The following is a 12127-nucleotide window of genomic DNA, read 5'->3' on the forward strand; positions in this document are numbered from 1 at the left end:
CAGGTAATTCAGATCAATAAGTTAGACGAAGAAGAAAGAAGTCGCACTCACCACTGGAAGCAGTATAAAAAGTCTTGTCCTTTATTCACACCGGCAGAGTGGAAAGGTAAAATACGGTCACACACGGGGCACACCACCAACTGCTTCTTCTTCTTTCTTCTTCGTCTAACTTATTGATCATTTACAAATCTGTTTAACTTTCTGGAGCCAGTTGATATATATATAAAAAACGTTTTTCCCTGGATAACCCCTTTAACATAAAACTTGGCACACATGTTCGGCTACTTTCACACTATGAGTATTCATGCGTTATTAAACATCAGTTTTCTGTGTAAAAAAGGATATATAATAACGGATGAAATAACGGGTGCTAATGGCTGAATAACATTCGTCAAAATAGCGGGCATATTCATCCATTAAGACAGGTTATAACATCAGACGTGTATGGCTGTTTTAACACCTCTGCCTACAGACTTCCACAGCCGGGACTACGTCTACTCCCATCATGGAACAGACTTGTTTCCATGATGGGAGTAGTAGTTCCCCGGCTGCGGGAGTCTGCCGGTGGCTGAGGAGGCTACATTAGTGTTTGTACTACTACCCCCATCATGGAACAGACTTTGTTCCATGATAGGGGTTGTAGTATAGGGGCTGAGGGATTGATCGCATCGGGTCTCACTTCTGGGACCCGATGCGATTAGAAGTTACTTTCATTTTAAATTCCCCGCCGGGAGCCCTAGATGGCCGGTACGGATGAGCCATTCCTATCCCCACATTCCCATCTTCTTATCTTCTAGCGCTGTCAAAGCGCACAGTCGGGACATGCCATTCCATTCCCTGCTGCTCATCCCCGTATCTGACAGAGAGGAGCAGCAGAGAATGGAGGGACCTGTCTCCTCTGTGCGCTGTTATAGCGCTCTATTCCCCGCCACCGCCGGTACCTGACCTGTACCCCCTGAAATTCCTGCCTCATCCATATATTCCCCACCGCCTCCCAACATGTCCCCGCTGCTGCCCTGCTCCAAGAGCAATCAGAGCGCACAGCGGGGACATATCAGTCTATTCCCCTCTGCTCATCTCCGTCGGGTACAGAGATGAGCAGTGGGGAATAGACTGACATGTCCCCGCTGTGCGCTCTGATTGCGCTTGGAACAGGGCAGCAGCGGGGACATGTCGGGAGGCGGTGGGGAATATATGGATGAGGCAGGAATTTTAGGGGTACAGGTCAGGTACCGGCCGTGGCGGGGAATGGAGCGCTATAACAGCGCACAGAGGAGACAGGTCCCTCCATTCTCTGCTGCTCCTCTCTGTCAGATAGGGAATGTAATGGCATGTCCCTGCTTTGTGCTGTTACAGCGCTAGAAGATGGGAATGTGATAATACAGTAAGGAATAGTGTTGCTCACGAATATTCGCAATTCGAATTTTAATTGCGAATATCCCATGCAATTACGAATATTTGCTTTTTCTTTTTCACAGTACACATCACTGTGATCACCGATCATCCCTCTCTGCTCTTTGCATATGTGCATATTCGCGAATATTGAGCCCTCCCTTCTTTAATGGTATAGGGAACTAAAGGGCTAGTGCAGTGGTCTCCAACCTGACGACCTCCAGATGTTGCAAAACTACAACTCCCAGCCGTTGGCTGTCCGTGCATGCTGGGAGTTGTAGTTTTGCAACATTTGGAGGTCCGCAGGCTGGAGACCATTACACTAGTGCATTAACTCTGTGATTTTTTTTTGCCTATGGAGACCAATAGGCCCATTGTGGTCTATGGGGATCTCACAGTATATAAAACTGTAAGATAGGCAGGAAGGTCCTGGCAGGACAGTGGATGGGGGACCCTGGTGGTGGTTTGAGTTCCGTATGTAACAGTGGTTTAACTTTTTTAATCGTGATTGACAAATGTAGGTCAATTGGTAATTAAGAAAGCCTTTGAACCGTGGGAACTAGGTCAATTGGCAATTAACTGAGTGTTTGAACCATGGGAACTAGGTTAATGGGATACCAAATATGGGTATTGGGGTTAATTGAAACTGGATGTAATGTGTAAGGCTGGGTATGAATGAATGAATGGGAGGTTAAGGAACATAAGGGGAGATTCATCAAAACCATTGTAGAGGAAGAGTGGTGCAGTTGCCCATAGCAACCAATCAGATTGCTTCTTTCATTTTTCAAGGCCTTGTTAAAAATGAAAGAAGCAATCTGATTGGTTGCTATGGGCAAATGCACCACTCTTCCTCTACACTGGTTTTGATGAATCTCCCCCATAGAGGGAGATTTATCAAAACCTGTCCAGAGGAAAAGTTGTCCAGTTGCCCATAGCAACCAATCAGATCGCTTCTTTCATTTTGCAGAGGCCTTGTGAAAAATGAAAGAAGCGATCTGATTGTTTGCTATGGGCAACTCAGCAGCTTTTCCAGGAAAGTAAGGTTACACCACAACACTGTGTCCCAGTCCAGGACTTGAACCACCACCAGGGTCTCCCATCCCTTGTACTGCCAGGACCCTCCTGCTTATCTTAAAGTTTCACATTCCGTGAGATCCCCATAGACCACAATGGTCCTATTGGTTTCAATGGGCAAAAAGTCACAGAGTTAATGCACTAGTGCAATGGTCTCCAACCTGCGGACCCCCAGATGTTGCAAAACTACAACTCCAGCGTGCACGGACAGCCAACGGCTGTCCGGGCATGCTGGGGGTTGCAGTTTTGCAACATCTGGAGGTCAGCAGATTGGAGACCACTGCACTAGCCCATTAGTTCCCTATAGCATTAAAGAAGGGAGGGCTCAATATTTGCGAATATGCGCATATATTTTCGCATATGCGCAAAAAAATGCGAATATAACGAATATGAGAATTTCCCGAATAAATGACGAATATTCGTACATATATTTGCGAAATATCGCAAATTCGAATATGGCCTATGCCGCTCATCACTAGTAAGGAACACTGAAGTTTAAAAACCCTGCCGGAAGCCCTGAATGGCTCCTCCATAACATACATCGTACATCGCAGGGGAGTGGAGCATCCCGCCCGCTCCCCTGTTTATTAACTTCTAATCGCATCGGGTCTCAGAAGTGATAGCTGGTGCAATCAATCCCTCGGCCTCTGTACTATAACCCCCATCATGGAACAGGGTCTGTTCCATGATGGGGGTTGTAGTACAAACACTAATGTAGCCTCCCCAGCCACCGGCAGACTCCTGCAGCCGGGGGTTTACTACTCCCATCATGGAAATAAGTCTGTTCCATGATGGGAGTGATAGTAGTCCCTCAGCAGGAGTCTACTGATGTCACCTCTTCTAAGCATGCTCAGAAGTAACAACGAATATTATAAACCAGGTGCAAGCGGATGACATAAAGGCTCATCCGTTTGCCATAGACTTCAATGTTAAAAATACGGCCGTTAATTTAACTGTTTCTTTTGACTGTTTCATGTCCCGTTTTTTCTTCCGTCACACATAACGTCCGTTATTCATGACAGGGTATAACAGGTCATAACGGATAATCAAAAAATCCCATAGAGTTGAATGGGATTTTGTAACGGTTGTTTAACATCCGTTTTAAGGCTTTTCTAACAGAAGTTTATAACGGATCTTTTAACGGGGCAACTTCACAGTGTGAAAGGGGCCTTTCGAATATGTCTACAACAAACATACAATAGATAATTTAACCCTTACTCACCCCCATTTGCCAGGATGGTTTAAAGTCCCATACAAATCTATGGGAAATAACTTCATTCATAACTTCCAAACGACTGGAGATATTTCGATAATACTTGGTCACATGTTACTTATATGTCCACTAAAAATATAGGATAGTTAATTTAACCGTTAACTACCCCCATTTGTGAGGGTCGGGCTTTTTGTTTAAAGTCCCATGCACATAACTTCAGTACGGCTAGAGATATTTCAATAATACACATATTATTTAAATGTCAAATAAAAATATATGATAGTTAAATTCACCCTTACCTATACCCTTATATAAAAGATGGCTTTTGTTTCAAGTCCCATGCAAGTATTTCCAGTACCTTACTCCACAAGCTCCGCTCTGAATCTCCTGGTGAATGTGTCAGTCCGGCTTGCAAGTCACACCCCATCTCACAAAAGACACACCCGCTGTTAAAGCCCCATCCCCTTTATTATCCACCCTTTTTGTGCATTGGTCTGGCTTGCAAATCATGCCCAGTCCCACAAAGCCACGTCCACTTCTATTTTCAGCTCACAATATCTTCATCATAAATCAGTTCCACCTGAGGACAGGATATGAGGATGGGAAAAAAGGACAGCATATGAGAACGGGATGTGAGGTTGAGATATGAGGACGGGATATGAGGACGGAATATGAGGTCGGGATATGAGGTTGGGATATGAGGTCGAGATATGAGGACGGGATATGGGGTTGGGATGTGACAACAATTCTTTGTAAATTTTCCTCCCCAGCAAGGATAAGGAAGGAAAAACAGGACAACGCCGGGTACTCAGCTAGTAAGAGATAAATGGTAACCATGCAGCAGCCTAGATCGTGGTGTGGAGAACAAGGTGATCTGAAGGTGATCATGGTTGTTGTCACACTGCCACAAGGGCTTCCAAAGGGCTCCCTCATGCTCCACCAGATGGAACAGTGAAAGGGGGGCTGGGCAAGTGGTATAGGTGGTAATAAGCTATCCTTTTAGTATGTAGGGTCCCCCTGCTGGGCAAGTGGTATAGGTGGTGATGGTGTGGCCTCATAGTATGTGGGGTTCCCTTGGTGGGCAAGTGACATAGGTGGTAATGATCTAGCCTCATACTATGTGGGGTTCCCTTGTGGTATAGGTGGTAATGGTCTGGCCATATAGTATGTGGGGTTCCCTGGCTGAGAAAGTGGTATAAGAGGTAATGGTCTGTAAGTATACACTGCTCAAAAAAAATAAAATAAAGGGAACACTAAGATAACACATCCTAGATCTGAATGAATGAACTAATCATATGAAATACTTTCGTCTTTACACAGTTTAATTTGCTGACAACAAAACCACACAAAAATTATCAATGGAAATCAAATTTATCAACCCATGGAGGTCTGGATATGGAGTCATACTCAAAATCAAATTGGAAAACCACACTACAGGCTGATCCAACTTCGATGTAATGTCCTTAAGAAAAGTCAAAATTAGGCTCAGTAGTGTGTGCGGCCTCCACGTGCCCGTATGACCTCCCTACAATGCCTGGGCATGCTCCTGATGAGGTGGAGGATGGTCTCCTGAGGGATGTCCTCCCAGACCTGGACTAAAGCATCCGCCAACTCCTGGACAGTCTGTGGTGCAACGTGGCAATTGTTACATACTGCGCTCCGGCCACAGATACTGGCCGTGAGCGCAGCGACCCCTTGCCCCCGACCACAGGCGGGGCCGGGATTCGCATCGTGGGACGTGCCCGCATGCAAATACCGGCCCATCTCTTACCTCACCCGACTCCTGCAGCAGCTTCCTCTCAGCCCTGGTGCGCACGTCCCTGTCCCTTAGGGCGTGCGTGCTAGAGCTTTGAAATTTAAAGGGCCAGTGCACCCATAATTAGTGAATTCACCTGTCACCATGTTATAAGTTATTTGCATCTCCCACACCCCTCTGCCGGATCTTCAGTGCTTATTGCCTAAGAGAAAGTGTTCCCATTGCCTGTTTTGCCTACCCACGTTTCCTGACCTTCCTGCTACGTTTTTTGACTCCGAACCTTTGCCGCCTGTCTAGACCTTCTGCTACGTTGACTACGCCTCTGCCTTGTCAGGGGTAGCGACCTGGGTGTCGCCCGCCGAAGCAAATGCATCCTGCTTTGCGGCAGGCTCTGGTGAAGACCAGCGGCACCTTAGACTCCGAGTCATCAGCCACACAGGTAGAGGATCGCCATCAAGTTTCGTGACAGCCCGAGCGACAAGAGGAACTACGACAAGAAAGGGAATCTGCATGACCTCGGCTCTTTCCTCGGCTGGCGCCAGTCTTCCAGAAGCCACTGCAATTTTCTACGTTTCCCCCCTGCAGTGGAGGCTATGCAAGTGGATCCGTCTCTCCTGACCCTGCAGGAAAGGATTCGCAGATGAACCGAAAATCTTTGTCTATACTGTGCCAGTGCAGACCACTTCCTTAAGGACTGTCCTCTGAGTCCTCTGCCACAGGGAAACACTCACACCTAGGGTTTGTTGGAGAGGCCTCCCTAGGTGTGAATTCCTCCTCTCCACGCTTAAATTTGATGGTTCAGCTTCTTCTTCCCTCCAAAGAGAACATCTCAGGCCTTCCTGGACTCTGGCTCTGTGGGAAACTTTATTGATGCCTCTCTAGTGCATAAGTATCAACTGCCAGTTTTCCGCCTCCTGAAACGTCTGTTCATCTCTACGGTCAATGGAGAAAAACTGGACTGTACCGTGCTATACCGCACAGAACCCCTGTTGATGCAGGTCAGAGTCTCCCATAGGGAGAACTTGTCCTTCTACGTACTCCCACACTGTACACCACTCTTGCTTGGTCTACCTTGGTCCAGCTCCATGCCCCACAGCTGGATTTGAAAACCGGTGAAGTCCTTTGCTGGGGCCGCACTGCAACAATCGCTGCATTTATATACGTGTGACCAAGTTGGACCCTTCGTCTAGACCTCTACCCGGTTTCCCTGCATTTCTCCAGGATTTTGCTAACGTCTTCAGCTAAAAGCAAGCTGAAGTTTTGCCTCCACTTCGTCCATACGATTGTCCTATTCACTTGCTGCCTGGCACCACACCTCCCAGGGGCCGTATCTATCCCTTGTCTGTTCCAGAAACCCAGACCATGTCCACCTATGTCCAGGAGAACCTACAGAAAGGATTAATCAGGAAGTCCTCTTCCCCTGCCGGAGCTGGATTCTTCTTCGTGGAAAAGAAAGATGGGTCATTGCGTCCTTGCATCGACTACCGGGGACTGAATAAAATTAGTTAAAATCCGTTGTCCCCTTCCTTTAATCTCAGAGTTGTTTGACCGTCTGCGAGGTTTCAGGATTTTCTCCAAATTGGATCTTCGAGGTGCCTACAACTTAATTCGTATAAGAGAAGGGAACGAGTGGGAGACCATGTTCAATTCTCGAGATGGACATTTCGAATATCTTGCTATGACGTTCGGACTATGTAATGCTCATGCAGTCTTCCAGGAGCTTGTCAATTACATTTTTCGGGACCTTCTCTACTTCTGTGTCGTTGTCTATTTGGATGACATCCTCATCTATTCACCCAATCTCCACACTCATCGTCTCCATCTCTGAAAAGTTTTGCAGCGTCTCTGAGACAACCAACTCTACGCAAAACTAGAAAAGTGTACCTTTGGAAAGACCAGACTTCCGTTTCTGGGATATAATGTTACCAGTCAAGGACTACAAATGGATCCTAGCAAGTTATATGCTGTACTGGAGTGGCCTCCACCAACTGGACTGAAAGCGATTCAGTGCTTCCTTGGCTTTGCCAATTATTATCGACAGTTTATTCCCCACTACTCAACCCTGGTTGCCCCCATCGTATCTCTAATCAAAAAAAGCTGACAATCCTAAGGTCTGGACTCCAGAGGCTGAAGAAGTCTTCAAAAAGTTAAAGTCTGCCTTTGCATCTGCTCCGGTGTTGTCAAGACCTGATCCAGACACGCCATTTACCTTAGAGGTGGATGCGTCTTCTGTCGGTGCAGAAGCAGTCTTGACACAAAGATCTTTCAAGGGTAAGACTGTGACTTGCAGATTCTTCTTGAAGACCTTCTCTCCAGCGGAGATCGCGAGCTCCTGGCTATTAAGTTGGCCTTGAAAGAATGGCGTCATCTCTTAGAGGGCTCTGTGAATCCCATAACCATCTATACGGATCACAAGAACTTGCTTTATCTTCAGTCAGCCCATCGTCTCAATCCTCATCAGGCTCGCTGGTCCCTGTTTTTCTCAAGATTTAACTTTTTTATTCATTTTCATCCAGCAGAGAAGAATCTTTGGGCTGATGCTCTATCTAGATCTTCTGAGGTACAAGACCTGGAACCCCATCTGCAACATATTGTCCCTCCGGATCATCTTATTTCCGCAGCATCGGCAAGTCTTCAGCATCTGTCCCCCTGGGAAGACTTATGTTTCTCCTCATTTGAGACTCTGGATCTTGAAATGCGGTCATTGTTCTCTGTTGGCAGGTCATGCTGGTATCCGTAAATCCTTGCAACTAATTTCTCGACAGTATTGGTGGCCCACTCTGAAACGGGATGTCATGGACTTTGTTTGTTCTTGCTCTGTTTGTGCCCGGGACAAAACTCCACGCACCAAGCCTGCCGGTCTATTATATCCTTTGCCTGTTCCTGATCTTCCCTGGTCTAACATTGCAATGGACTTTATTACGGACCTTCCTTCTTCTAGCGGCAATACAGTCATCTGGGTTGTTGTGGACCCATTTTCTAAGATGGCTCATTTTGTGCCTTTGCCTGGGTTACAATCCGCACCTCAACCAGCCAAACTGTTCTTTCCCATATCTTCCGTCTCCATGGATTGTCAACACATATTGTCTCTGACCGGGGAGTCCAGTTCATCTCCAAATTTTGGAGGGCACTCTGCCCACAACTTCAAGTTAATTTGGATCTCTCCTCTGCCTATCACCCCCAGTCTAATGGTCAAATTGAGATCAATCAGAGTTTGGGGGATTATCTCCGCCACTTTGTCTCCGCCCGCCATGACCACTGGTTTGATCTTCTACCCTGGGCTGAGTTTTTGTACAACCTTAGGGATACCGAATCCACAGGAACTTCACCCTTCTATGTAGTCTATGTACTTCATCCTCGTCCTCCTCTACCTTTACCTTCTCCCTCCGGTATCCCTATGGCTGATGAACTAGTGCAGAACTTCACCGACATTTTGAAGAAGACTCGTCACTCCCTCCTTCGTGCCATGACCCATATGAAATCTCAAGCGGACAAGAAAAGGCGTCCTCCTCCTGAATTTTCACCCAGGGACAAGGTATGGCTGTCATCTAAATATATCCGCTTCAGAGTACCTTGCTACAAACTGGGACCACGCTATTTGGGGCCTTTCAATGTCACGAGACTTAATCAAGTGGCTTATTTGCTACATCTGCCTTCCTCCCTCCAGATCCCAAATTCTTTCCACATCTTCCTCCTGAAACCAGTCATCTATAACCGCTTCACTAAAAGGACATTTATCCCACTCCCATCTCTGGTACCACTGATGTATATTCTGTCAAGGAAATTCTGGGCTCCAAGTTCATCAGAGGTAAACGTTTCTTTCTTGTAGATTGGGAGGGATTCGGTCCTGAAGAGAGGTCTTGGGAGCCACAAGATAACATCCTGGATCCGGATCTTCTCAAAAGATTTAAAGGGCCAGTGCGCCCATAATTAGTGAATTCACATGTCACCATGTTATAAGTTATTTGCATGTCCCACACCCCTCTGCCGGATCTTCAGTGCTTATTACCTAAGAGAAAGTGTTCCCATTGCCTGTTTTGCCTACCCATATTTCCTGACCTTCCTGCTACATTTTTTGACTCCGAACCTTTGCCGCCTGTCTAGACCTTCTGCTACGTTGACTACGCCTCTGTCTCATCCTCGAGTACCCCCCCTTGCCCAGTTACCTGTGTGGTCAAGCCGTGTCGGGGTAGCGTCCTGGGTGTCGCCTGCCGCAGCAAATCCATCCTGCTTTGCGGCGGGCTCTGGTGAAGACCAGCAGCACCTTAGACTCCGCTCCCCGATAAGGTCCGAGTCATCAGCCACACAGGTAGAAGATCCACATCCAGTTTAGTGACTGCCCCGCATACAGGTGCATGACAGCAATGTTGGTGGATGGAGCGAGACATGATGTCCCAGATGTGCTCAATCGGATTCAGGTCTAGGGAATGGGCGGGCCAGTCCATAGCATCAATGCCTTCCTCTTGCAGGAACTGCTGACAAACTGAGACTTTTTAGAAAAATATACGTCTAGATCTGATAAGTTTTTTTACTTTCCTCTGATATGCAGGCTTTTTTTTTTTTTTTTTACACACTGCAATTTGGCTATGTACTATCTGGACACAGCATGACACTTTATCTGGTTGATCTATACTACTCATAAAGGCTATGTGCAGCATTATCTAGTTATTATATGTATGTTGATCTTTGTACAGCATCCAATATAGTTATTGCTTTGTTCTAAAACTATGAATGTGAAATCCTATTAAAGAGGTACTTCACTGCTAGACATCTTATCCCTTGTCCAAAGATCCCACTTCTGGACCCGCCGCCCCCGTAGACATAAATGGAGGGGGCGCGGCATGACGGCTTGAGGGAGTGTGGCCGTCACAACACGATCAAGGCCTCTTACTTGTGATCAGAACGATGGAGCACCAGAGGACCCATTTAAATGTGTCACATTTGATATCAACTGGGATTAATGTAGCCTCAGCCAGAGAGTGGTCTGTTACCCAAGATCTCCCAAAAACTGGAGTCAACCTTGACAATAAGGGAGTGTTTACATGAGGCAGATTTGCTACAAATGTTAGTCCAGTTTCATACATCCCAATAGGTCTGATTCTGCAGCATATACAAAGATTTCTAAGGCCCCATTCACTACCATCTGTAATTTGAACGCATTAAACTAAATACACTACCAACAAACACCATTAAATCATTAAAGACAAAAGTGATAAAACATATAGGGGGGTATTTATCATTGCATTTAAAGCTTTTTTTTTTTGCTGACACCGGGTGCACAAAATGTTGCACGTGCGCCTATGCACTTTTTTGCAACTTTTCTGGGTACACATAAAGTAGCAAACAGCCTTACCTAAGCAAATTTCAGTTTTCATTTTGCAGTGGTCACGAAAATATGAAGTACAAATGTCCCACGTAGACATAAAAAAGCCACAACTTCTCTTTCTACCTCTGTTCCGGTATCCCTTCTCTTCATTTCCCCTCTTACCCTTCTTTCTTTACCTCCTTCTCTTTTTTTCTTCCCCTTTCGCTCTATATTGTAATCCCATATGGAATTAGTCACATACCGTTGCTCTGCACCACTGTCTAACGCTGGCGCCCTTTACGCCATAGAATGTTGACTCCCCTTACAGGGTGTCGACTTTTACTACACGTTACCAGTTAGATTCCAGTAGAATTATGTGTACCTTGCCTTTCCGACCCAGTCAGGGGACTCCCCCAAAGTGAGAACTTGCTTGATCTGACGACACCGCTTTGATATTGCTTGATTTTTGTTTTTCAATGGCTCTTCTGAAACGCAATGTTGAAAACTTGAAAACTTGAATAAAAATTTTATTATGGAAAAAAAAAAGAAAAGTCCCAAACTGCCCCAAAAAGGCACAAGTCAAAGCCTGGCTTACAAAAATGTGTGGTGTCCCGGTACCGTACGTTGTACCGTACCTTGTGTGGTAAGTCCCCAAAGTCAGAGATCCAGCGTACCGGTAGGATCCTCCTAGTGGGATAACCCCTGGTCACCTCTTCCTTCTTTAATTTAATGTGTTTGGTGTATATAATTTGTATAATTTACATATATATGTATAGTACTTCAGGACCTTAGGTCACATGACTACTAAGCCTACTTAGTTATGGTAGGATAAATGTGTCCCACATAAACTCGCTTTCCAAAGACAACAATGATAAATATCCCCTACAAAGCAGTATTTTACAACCAGGGTGCCTCCAGCTGTTGCAAAAGTACAACTCCCAGAATGCCCGGACAGCCAACTGCTGGGAATTGTGGTTTTGCAACAGCTTGTTAGGAAAGGAAATTTTTGTGAGATTTTTGCCATCCATTATAGGGTATGTTCACACATGATGGGGGAGATTAATCAAATCCTGTCCAGAGAAAAAGTTGCTGAGTTGCCCAAAGTAACCAATCAGATTGCTTCTTTCATTTTTCAGAGGCCTTTTCAAAAATTAAAGAAGCGATCTGATTGGTTGCTATGGGCAACTCAGCATCTTTTTCTCTGGACAGGATTTGATAAATCTCCCCCAATGTGCTTTATACATTTTTGTAAGGTTTTCATGGGGTTTAGTTGCCTTTATTTTCACTTAAACAAACACTTAACTGATTATTTATTTATTTAGTTTTTAATTTAAAATTATTTAAGGGAATTTAATACAAAACTTAAAAAAACAACAGAGATACTAAA

This window comes from Hyla sarda, chromosome 9 (assembly GCF_029499605.1).
Source record: "Hyla sarda isolate aHylSar1 chromosome 9, aHylSar1.hap1, whole genome shotgun sequence".
NCBI classification, from domain to species: Eukaryota; Metazoa; Chordata; class Amphibia; order Anura; family Hylidae; genus Hyla; species Hyla sarda.